Genomic DNA, 11,856 nt, shown 5'->3' on the forward strand with positions numbered 1-11,856 from the left:
CTTCATTTCCTATGTATGAATCCAGAATAGTGGTGAGCAAGCAATAAAATCAACATACAGAATAGATACCTAGGATTCAAAGACCATGAAAACTCATGACTCAAGTGATAGAGAGGAAGCAAAAATCAAAGTCGAAGTAAAACACATCACATTGTTGCAGAGCTATATACAAGATGGTGCTAAGTACCATAATGTATACTTTTTTAATTCCCAAGACCCTGAATAGAACATGCAGGTGCACCTTTTCTTCAGCACAATATTAATTTATGTTGATTTTTCTATGATCATATATGCGAGTCAGTGCAAAAAAGGAGTCAACAGTCACTGATGTCACACACCTTTAGTCAAAACAGATATAAATGAAAAAAAAAAGATGTTTAAAAATCAATCATCTGCAATTAGACCAGTAATCTTGTTTCCCCTTTTATCCCTTCTTAACAAAGAAGAGGAATCTTTGTGAATGACGCAATGACTTTTCCTAATCAGTTGATTGGGTTTTTTTGCTTTGTTGTTTTTTTTTTCCCTGAGATGTTGCCTCTTAAACATTGTCCAGAAGGCAAAACAAAACAAACAAGCAAGCAAAAACAAACAAACAAACAGAAATGCCCTCAATTCTGTTTAACCAAATACGTTTAATGCCTTCTAAGACTAAAATTGTAAATGATGGTCCAATGCAAAAGAAACACATAGCCGCCCCAAAAAACTGTGAATGTGAGAAAAGAACAAAATCATCAAGCGTAAAAGCAGTTGGGCAATTACTGGACAATGTAGGAACAGATCCCTTGGAGCTGGGTAAAACTGATTTTACTAATAAAAAAAGCACAAGGCAAGTCTTCCATATATATAAAGCACAGTAAGTTTGGATATAACATGAAAGTTTAAAACCATGTAGAAAGAGCAAGTAACAGTTGATGCTAACAAGCAAAAAAAAAAAAAAAAAATCTCAGGCATACCTTGTATGAGGAGAGAGAAGTCATTAATGTTAACAATATGCTACTCTCGAAAAGGAACACGGGATACAAGGCACTGTAACCTCCCCTGTTTTCTCTGTAAAGAATTAGAACACACAAGGACATGTAAAGGTCAGAATAGCAACAAAGACAGGTGTAAATTCTATAAAGTCTCTTGGCATTACTGAAAATTAGATAACACTAAATAAGTGGATATCTTGGAGTAGAAACATTATCATCAATCTAATTAAGTTAATAATTCCTTGATTAGACTTAAGGTTTTAGTTAGACTAATGCTAAACCCTTGGATTTTAATATAAAGTGTATTCTTTGTTCTTACCTAAATTTTGTGTAATCAGATTCTTAGCACTAATATATATACTTTTAAAATTTGTGAAGCAACATCTGGGATTTCATACAGAAAGAACTTTATAATCCTAAACACTTGGATAACGGAAATTACGTTAAATCAAATACAAAATGCAGAGTCCCAGGAACTTCTTTTGTTTGGCAGAAAAAACTCAGCTGGAGACACCTGGAAAGTAAACAATAGCAGTCACCTTAAGAGATCATAGTGTGATGATCGTCCCTTTACATGATGTAACTATTTAAAAAAAAATACAGAGATACTTCCAGTAACAGCAGAGATTATTCAAGTCATTTCACAATTAACTGCTAAGACTAAGTCATAATATGTTACACTGACTGGTCATCTGTTTAAAATGAAGATAAACTGAAACTTGAAATAAAGACTAGTAAGTGAGTCTATTTTACAAGAGAAGATAATAGGTCATTGTCTTGGGTTTTGTAACCAAAAAAAAGTTTATTATATTCCATCTGCTGAAACCCGGTTGGGGAGATGTTTTTTTTCTTTATCTGTTTTAACTCCAGAAGGGAGGGGGTAACTGCCTTCTCTGATAACAAGCCAGCTCTTAGAAACTGGGTGGGGCATTGTTTCTTATCTCTGTTCATTCTTCCCCTACCCCCATGGGGATATCTTCTGTTAATGGGCCATTAAAGCTCACCAATGAAAGACACATTACATCATCCCATTGTGAGATGCTCCACTCAGGGAGGAGGAGCCTAACCATCTTCACCTAGATAAAAGGAGCCACAATGTGTCACCAGACATCCAGGGTTCCCGTGGGACTCCCAAAGGAAGGCTGCACCCATCTCTTGACCATTTTCTCCACAGGACCATCTCTGCTTTTAACAGGACCACATCTGCCATTCCAGGAGGACTTATTTTTGGACTATTTCCAACACCCTGACCAACAGGGCGTCAAGTTGTATTCTGATTCTGTCAGAGTTTTCTAGGATTTCTTGTTTGTTTGCTTATTCTTTTCTATTACAACCTTTGTATTTTTAACATCCCTAGTAAAGAACTGCTATACCTATTCCCAAAATTTTTGCCTGACAGCCTTTAAATTGCAAATTTATAATAATTTTGAAAGGGGAGGGTTACATTCCAAGGGAAATTCCAATCTTCCCTGGCAGATACCTGCCTATCTAAACCAAGACAGCCATTTGAACAGAAGAAAGACTAAGATGAGTATGATTGTCTTTAATAAACATTAATGTTGTGAAACACACTGGGGAGAAAGCTATTCTTTTCTAAAAAAGCCCTGTGGTGGTCAAAGGAGAAACTGATAAAAATCTGTATCTCACATTTGAAATTAGGACCTTTAGAGATGTAAGGTTTGAGGAAAATCTTATAGCAAAGGCAAGAAGGAAAAAAAACAAAACAAAACAATTATTGACTCAGTGTGAAGTATGCAAAGTAATGGTTGCTGTTGCAGAGAAGTGACCTCATTACCAAAAAAATTTACTTCTCAACTCTGCTTTTTATAGTGCCAAAATCAATTGTGTTTTGTCCTATGAATACATTTAATTTTTTTTTGTAAACATTTCAGGAGCAAGGAAAATTTTAGATGTAGTGGAATCTGTTGGGTCTAACTTACAGATGAAATAAGTATTATACAAACTTGGAAACATTAAAAATATTTCATACATATATAAAAAGCAACACCATATTTCTATGTGATTTGACAATTTGTTTCTGATAAAACTAACAGAAAGCTGAAAGAAATATTTTCTCTTTATCCCACCTAGCCACTTACCTATTAATATAAGAGTGGAATTGATTTTGTTGTCACGGAATCTTAAAATATTTACTGCAAAACAGTCCATATAGTTTTCATTTAACAGGTGTTCAAAGGACACCTGTATTCTGACATCTCAATTAAACCTATGTTCAACCTATCAAGCCCACAGAAGAGCTCAATAAAAAATAAAGATCTTTCAAAAAGTTTAAATTTGTAATGTTTCTACATTCATGAATGTTTTTTTTCTCCTAACTCTAGAAGAATAATGGCATTTATGTGCTATCATCACATTATGAATCTACTTTAAATAATATTTAAGATATTCATCTATCCTCAAAAATGAATGACTGTTTTCCAGAGAGCTTCAAAGTATACTAGATTTAGAGAAGTCAAGAGGTAAGACATGTTTCTTAAATCCTGTCAGAATAACAATTAAAAATGTAGGAATGACAGGTATTCAGTGCCAGCAGTATCTTTTTTATTCACTTCACTTTTTAAAATTTTATTATAAACTGGTTTCTGCTTTGTTATTGATCTTACCAGCGTAAGATTTCTGTTCATTCTAAGCAGTTCTCCCTAACAAGTTTCTTCACACATCTAAAATTACATGGAAAATATTATGCCAAAGTGTATGAAATTTCAGTTATAATTATGTTATAAAGATGAAACTAATGTTTGTCATAGTATTACAACAACTGTGTATCTGTGTATCTCTGTGCAACCCAAATGCATTTAAACTAATTCCTCAGGAATTCCTAAGATATACAGCTACTCTCTGCATAGGTGAGACAATGGATGGATGAGAAATGATGCACCAGCTTCAAACAAGAGGATTGATTCTCACCAATATATCTGTCGGGGGGGTTTCCTCACCCGAGCTTTAGGTGGTTTAAAGTCCTTGGCCCTCTAAAAAGCCCCGAGTCGTGTCCGTGTAAGAAAGCAGAGTCCTCAAGGTTTGTTTTCAGGTTTCTCGTGTTGTTTATTATTTGGTATCTCAAAATTTTCTCTGCTCCCCAGCCGAGGTCTGGACAGCAGCTGGGACACGAGGCGACTGCCCCACAGATGGGGCGTCCCCTAACATTTATACAGATTATTACGTATTAGTTATTTACTATTTTGTGCCAATGCCCAGTGCCCACACCAGAAGTGACATTCTACTTTGGTCCAATCTACTCTAACTACTTTGTGCCATCACTGCCCCAGAAAATGGAGGATGAGGAAGAAGGAGAAGTACATAAGGTACCATCCAAATTCCACCATCTTGTCCCCATTTACTTCTATTCTAAAAATTCTAAGACTATTAAATTCTACATCATCTACTGTGCTAGACTACAATTTTCACATCCTGGGAGTTTGTAATTACTTCTGCAATGTTGAGAGCTTTTCCCATGGATCAAAATCAAACCCGGTGTCTCCCTGGGCTCTGTGCCAAGGTCTCCGAGCCCCCTCGACCGTCTCCACACCCCCCTGTCCAGGGCCCAAACTCCTTTCCTCAGGTCCCAGGCCATCCAAGGGGATGTCCTGGACTCCAACATATATCTACCACCTTTACAATTAAGTACTTGTCTAATGTTTCCAGGTGAATATTTCAGACAGTTCTGGAGATGCCCCATGGCACTTCCATGGCTGTGCTTAGTCCAAATGGAGACAAATTTTCTGTCCTTATTTATTACAGAAATGTTAACTTACATACTGGATGGAGAATCTGCTCATCCCAAGAACTTCACAAGTCAATTTCTGATGTAGAATATGCAGAATTTGCTAAACTATATGCAGATATTTTTTTTAAGCCTGTAAAAATGGTTCTGCAGATGCAAGAGTGATCATGTAGATTTTTTTTTTTTTTTTTAATATATATATGTTCACAGGTATTTTGTACACATTGTCAGATGATAGAACTGGTCATGCATACCCTGAGGTGGCCATGCAGGATCATGGGCCAGCTGGATTTTAAGGGTTTGGCAAAAGTATGAGGTCTGTTACCTGAATCATGCAACAGACTCTGGTAACCACCGAGACTGCTACTGGCTGTCATATTCAAGATGTTTGATTCACAGTGGGAGTATTACACTATATAAGATATGCCAAATTTTAAAAATTCTTTTTTAAGAAAATCTCCCCCCTCGAGTCTTTGTGCTACGTTAAAGACAGTATAGAATGTCTTGCACAAGAGATGTGGATTCAACAAGAATGAAAAACAGTTTAAAAAAAAAAGTATAAATGGGACTAATATAAAAGTTAGAAATATGAGTAGATGTCCACTTTTCTGTTGGAGGTTGAATAAAATATGTTAATTTTGAGTGAAAATCTAGACAATTTTGTTAACTATATGTTTTGTCATTGTCACACTGAAATTAAGATTTATCAAACTAAAGGAAATTAAGACCTCAGAACATTTTTGTTTACTTAAACCTTGTATTTTTTTAAGTTCCTTATAATATCTTCGCCAATTTTAATAATTATCAATAGCAGAAATTTTTTATTTAATTTTATTTTTCAATATAATGATCAAATTATGTGTTGTCAGGTAGTGTTATATTTATTGACTGCCGAATGATAGACCTGCTTCAGAATTACTGATGTGCTTTTTCATTATGAATATCTATGAGAGAACATATTTGCACAGATAACTATGGCTCAGTTTCCATTTGTAGTGTATATTGTAGCTACAAATTAGTTAATTAAAACATCCTTGGAAACTAATAAGAATAAAATCTTTACAAAGGACTTATTTTACTCTCAATTTCTTTTATAATTATAAATTTACATATTTTTATTAGTATTTTCTCATTTTAAACATAAGTCATTCTGACATAAGTCATGCTTATCATTTTAATTTCCGTAAAAATGTTCTCATAAGTAGATTCCCATAAATAGTCAGAATGAAGAAACCATGAGTTATGCTTAAAAATGGTGACAGAGTAAATAGAATTAAAAGAATTTCCTCAGTGTCATATTGAGCTACATTGTTGCCATGATCTATGAAGCTCTTCTGAATTTTCATCCTTTTCTTCAAAGTTTATGCCTTTCATTTTTAATTGGGAATTATTGATCCCAGGTTCTATCACTTGAATAAGTTACCTATTATCTGTAATATCAAAAATTATGACTCATGTTAATTTTTTTCATCAGCTAGAATCTGGAGCACAAAGAGAGAACAGTACACCTCCCTGATAAGAACAAATTTTCTTTTATTTCCAGTTTGTGACATAGCTTGGATATTTCAGCTGCCCAGTGATGCAAATACAGCACTACTTTAAATTCTTGAGAAGATTTTTGCTTTCTGGAAAATATTTGTATAAAGCTCTTTTAAAATGAAATAAAATAAGGATAGAATGGCTCTTAACAAGAATGATAATTCACCAGAGTAAAGAGGATAGGGACACCAAAGCCTTGACCTGATTTTCATAGAATTTTAATTCACATTCAGATGACATTTATTGACACTTAAAAGTTATATATGTAGTATATTTTATACTTTAGACTCTCTCCCAAATATTTTCCTTATATTCCTGAAAAAAAATATTTACTTTCAAGAGATTTAACCTGACTTTTCACAGTCTTGATCCACTTGCTTTATGAAAGTCTTTTAGGTCCTGTGTCTCAGATGGCTATTCCATGAAAAATTATAACCATGAATTAAATGGGCAAGCTAATCCCATTAAGTGGACAAGTCCCATGGAAGACACGGGAAAATGTGTATTGCTAACTAGCATAATCAGATGTAATTGCTTTAAAAACAACATTCCTGTATAAACCATTGATGCTGAATTTGTAGTCAGAGACATAGATGAAGCCAGGGAGTTAATTTCTTTCCATGTCTGTAACAGCATTGTTGTTTCTTATTTTGGGATAATGTGTCTTATTGTGTATATATATATTTATACAGCTATACATATTATAAAAAAAATACATTTGTACAGCTTTCATAGTCATGAAGAGGTAGAAAAGTCATAACCTTTCTACATCTTGTTGTGTATTTCACATCATTCGGAGCACTACTACAGAGACAATTTTTTGCTTGTCATAGACTTCCCTAGTAAATTTTAGTCTGTAGTGTTTAAACAGTTCTTTGTCTCTCTGTCTGAACCTGAGTGGGATGCAGATGCCTGAGCATTGATATCCAGAGACATTTTAGACACCCACGAGTATCCTTATTGCTCTCTATCTGCCACATTACTTAGATAGGAATCCCCTACTGTTTCTGTGCAAGGTAAATGACTCAGACTCCAAAAACATAACAAATTGAACTAGACATCTATGAGTAGGAAAATTAATTTCTGTCTGAAAGTCAAAATACTTCCATCCACTTGAAGGTACCAGCTTCACATATTACTGAGGAAAAAACGTCCCTCTAACTGCAATTAATTTGAGCAATGTGGATTTTTTTTTTTACCCCAAGAAAGTACATAGAAAGTTAATGATACAGAAAGCCCATTTACTGCTTATGCCTTGATGCCTTTGCATATCTGCATAGCTGGTTGATTACCCACATATTTCTGTAGTCCGGTTAGCCTTGTGTAAAACATGCAGTTCAATATCTAAAAGAATGGGGCTGCATGTACGAATCCACAGAGTCCCTAGTGAAACATGTTTCTTTATCCAATGTGGCTACCCTGCATTAAAACCTTTAAATATTTAAGTGCATATTCATTTCAACCATACATCTTCTCTAGAGCATAAATGTTCCTCACAATGTTATCCTAGTTCTTCTACCATGTTTTTATTTTTTTTTTTTTTTAGCCAGACATTTCTTAATTTAGCATTTAAACCTCCACAAATAGGTTGGTAAATACTGACATTCAAAACCAGGGCGTGAGTCCCACAGTTAGGTTTTCCCTACACATTTATGCACATTAGGACCCAAGCACTCATTATTCCCCACTGTCTTCCAAAAGCTTCTTCTTCCCCTTCTTTCTCATATGGAAACTTATCAATATTTTTAGAGAAGGATTACTACACTGGAACAAATGCAGCAGTCTGGACTTGCATGGGAGAAGAGTTTTTGGAGGTACCGTGGCACATTTTTTTTTTCCCTCAGACTATAGTGCACTATTTTAATCTTTAGCAATAATGAAGAAATTAATTCATTATTTTAAGTTTCCTGTCTTGGAGATGATTTCACAATGGACTCTGACCAAAGTGATACATCTAAAACCTGTTCCATGTAAATTGTGACTGTAATAAAATGACATCAACACCTCAACTGCTTATTTATATCATAGCTTCCTAAAGCACATCCAGAATATCTAGAAGACAATGGGCAGACAGTTAATGATATATATGACCTTCCTAGATAAAATGTGTAAGGATTATTCTGTATTAAGAAACAGAACAAGGCTGCCATCTTGTCCCTGATTATCAAAATTGTATCAGGCCTGTTTCCCTGTTTCCTGGAGCATTTAATGTATTCCTGGTGTATTTAGTGGATATTCCTGATGTATTTATCTTCCACCTCCACACTAATACTGGAGGTTAAACTGTCCTTGTTTGGAAATCTATTTAGCATGTTCAAAGAAGAGCTGCTCTCTAGCCACAACTGATACAAAATGAAAGATATAAATCCTTTCTTAGCCCCTTTGTTTGTATTAGCTATAAGGATTTCTATTTGGTTTCTTTTTAGAGAATTATATTTTGTATTAGATGAAAGCTTATACTGGCAAAAATCTATCATGTAAACACTGTTTATGAAATTTTGGGGAATATTAGTATTTTTTTTCTTGTAATTTTCAGACTTGTCCCAACCCAAGGATCATGGTTGCTTGAAGAGAGTTTATATTTTATAATTAAAAAACCCCTAGATCCAAAAATAAGCCCCATCCTCAAATCACAGTTACATTTAATCTCTCTATCTGAGCATAGTCTTTCATATGTACCAACTTTTCCTCTATTCATTTCCTTTGGTATTTTCAAGGTCAGAGGGCAGAAGAAAAAGCACAGTTCTGTATGCAGTTCTGAGAACTGAACACCACATACTGCTTTTGAATAACAGATGATTTCGTTTGCAGGACATAACTGCTAAACCCTTCCCTTCCTCCCTGGCTCTCTGCATTCCAGCTGAGATAATCAGTAGAAAGGGACTTGGCACCAAATGTAAATGTGAAACATGATGGTGTGAAGCTGCTTACAAAGCTGTTAGAGGCAGTGAAAAAACAAAGATTTGTACTAGGTAAAAATAATAAATTAATTCTCTCTTCAAAGATACAAAGGAAGAAAAAGGTAGATGTTAAGACAGCAATTTTGGTGATCTGGAGATCTAGAAGTGAGTTTAAAAATGATAAATTATATTAAGTAGAGAAGAATAACTATGTCTCAAAACAGAGCAGAACAGTAACTCCAATAGAGAAAACATCATTAGAATTTGGATCCATTCACTCTGCAGGCAACTTTTCCTTTCTGCTGAGGTCTATCTGGCTTTAAATTATCCATTGTATCTATTCCTCACTTCTGTTAAAAGTCACCTGCAGCTCTGTAGAATTTGAAGTCTTCTGGAGATAATAGCAAGGGAAAAAATGAGCTGTTTGGAAATGAAGAAGGAAAAGAGAATAAGCTCCCCAAGTACAGGGGAGAATTGTTCAGTTATACAATATATTATTTAAAAATGAGTTCAGGAGAGAAATGTAGATGGTGGACTACTGCTTCGACACAGCACAGTTTTGTCAGTGAAATGATTTTTTAGTTGTTCTGCTTTGGACTTACAACAATAACTACCAATGAAGCACAGCTGGTGTTCTGAAGGCAGAAGTGCAGTAATCCACTTATATGAAAGAAGTGATTGTATAGGCATAATTATACCAAAAAAAAAAAAAAGATCAATTAAAAAAATTAAAAGTCATCAGTAAAGAGGAAAAAAGTAATTGCAAATCTATCTTTTATTCTAGATCATAGTGAGGTACTTATTTGGAATATAAAAGAAAGAACTAATCCATTTTGTGACATAAGATTTAAATTATTTCATAATAATTTTTCCACGTTAATATGAATTAAAGATTCAGTTCGAGGTTTATTTCTACGGAGAAATAGATCAGCAATACTTAGACAGAATAAGATGTGAATTGCTTTGATATGTGTCCTAACTGAACTAGTTTTGAATGTATTATCTCATATCTATTGCATTTTTAAAAATCTTTTATCCAGATGTTGCTTTTTTTCCTTTTAAAAAATAAAACAATGGAATTTAGATCTGAATTACATAGAGGAAAGAACTACCTCTGAACACTGCTGCAAATTTGGATTACTTCTTTTTGACTGCAGAAAGTTTGCACGAATATGTCAGTTCACAGTTTGGGAATTTTTTTAGTGTAACTTAAGTCTTTAAACATGTTTTGAATTCCTTCATTAAGCAGTTCTTGTGCATGAAGAAATTACTGTGTTGCCAACTGCTAATTTTCAGAAGTTGCAGTTAAAACTCTAGAGTCGTAGGATCAGTTAAAACTGATTTGGGAATTTAAATTATAAATTATAAATTGAACTGAGAATTTAAATTATAAATATATATATGTACATACATGTGTGTGTATGTTTTTGTTTTTTTCTTTTCTTAGTCAGAGACCATTTGATTGCTATTATACTGACTCCTACGATGTATGTTTTGGAAACGTGTTTTATAATGTGACTCTGGAAATCAGAGCCTTAAGGAAACTATTACATAGCCTCACACTTGTTATTTAATACACAGTTTTGGTAAAAAAACATATTTTTATTTCTATGACACAGAGGAAATAGATTTAATGGTATATTTTTACTTCATTTCTGAGGAGATATTACAGGTAAATCAATAAATTTGTATTTTGTTGCTATAAAGATGTGAGATAAGGATCTGTGGTGATGCAGAGCCCCCAAGCAGGTAGAAACAAAAGCCCCTTTATTGCAAAAAACAGGCCTTTTAAAGCAGTTAGCCAATTATCAGCTACATAGTGCTAAATAATAACAAACATAATCCAACAAATCACCACACACCATGAGGTGAATATGTAATGGTTATATAACTTGCTATTCTACCTATAATTCACCTGAGTCACTTCCCCACAGTCCTCTTCTACTCAGCCAAAAGAGCAGTCCTGAACCATGATTTTTCAAGGTGTTCTTTTAGTAAGGTTTTGCCTATATGTAAACAAAAAAAGTCCTGTTAATTAAAATTGAGGTATATATAGGAGCATCTCAGTCTCAGAGACTGAAAAAAACATTTCTAATTTAGCCCTGTAGGATATATACTTATGTTATCTGACTTTTATTTTTTTTGAATTTCCATAAGAATGACAACATATCCAAGTTAAAGCTACAGCTTTCCATGAAAGAGTTGAGGGATTTAAGGTTTCCCAAAATGCAATTGCAAATGCATTAACGTGTTCACTACTCTCACTAAAGAGTTAGCTGAAGGATTCAAAAAATAGCTTTATTCTCTTTTCAATGAGTTTTATTCGATTTTCAAAGCATCCTGAAAACCAAGAAAAACACCTTGCCAAGCATTATCTTTTAGCACACTTCAAAATATTTTGAAATCTACTAATGTCACATTTAGCCTTCACCATGTAAAATTAAATTCAAGCAAAAGCAAATGACAATTTGGAATCTCCAATCATAATGAAAAAGAAAAAATCATGAACAAGAAGGCTGATCTTGGAGACTTGGATCTTTGTAACCAAAGACTCTGAAGAGGCTATCACATCGAGCAGAACAGCAGACAACACATTATTTGTCTTTCCCTCTAATTATTTCCTTTGAGAACAATACATCAAAAATTATTTCTGAGGAATACATTACTGCTAACAGTGCTAAGGATGATGAATCCAGAAAACACA

The sequence above is a fragment of the Sylvia atricapilla genome, chromosome 2 (assembly GCF_009819655.1).
Source record: "Sylvia atricapilla isolate bSylAtr1 chromosome 2, bSylAtr1.pri, whole genome shotgun sequence".
Classification (NCBI taxonomy): domain Eukaryota; kingdom Metazoa; phylum Chordata; class Aves; order Passeriformes; family Sylviidae; genus Sylvia; species Sylvia atricapilla.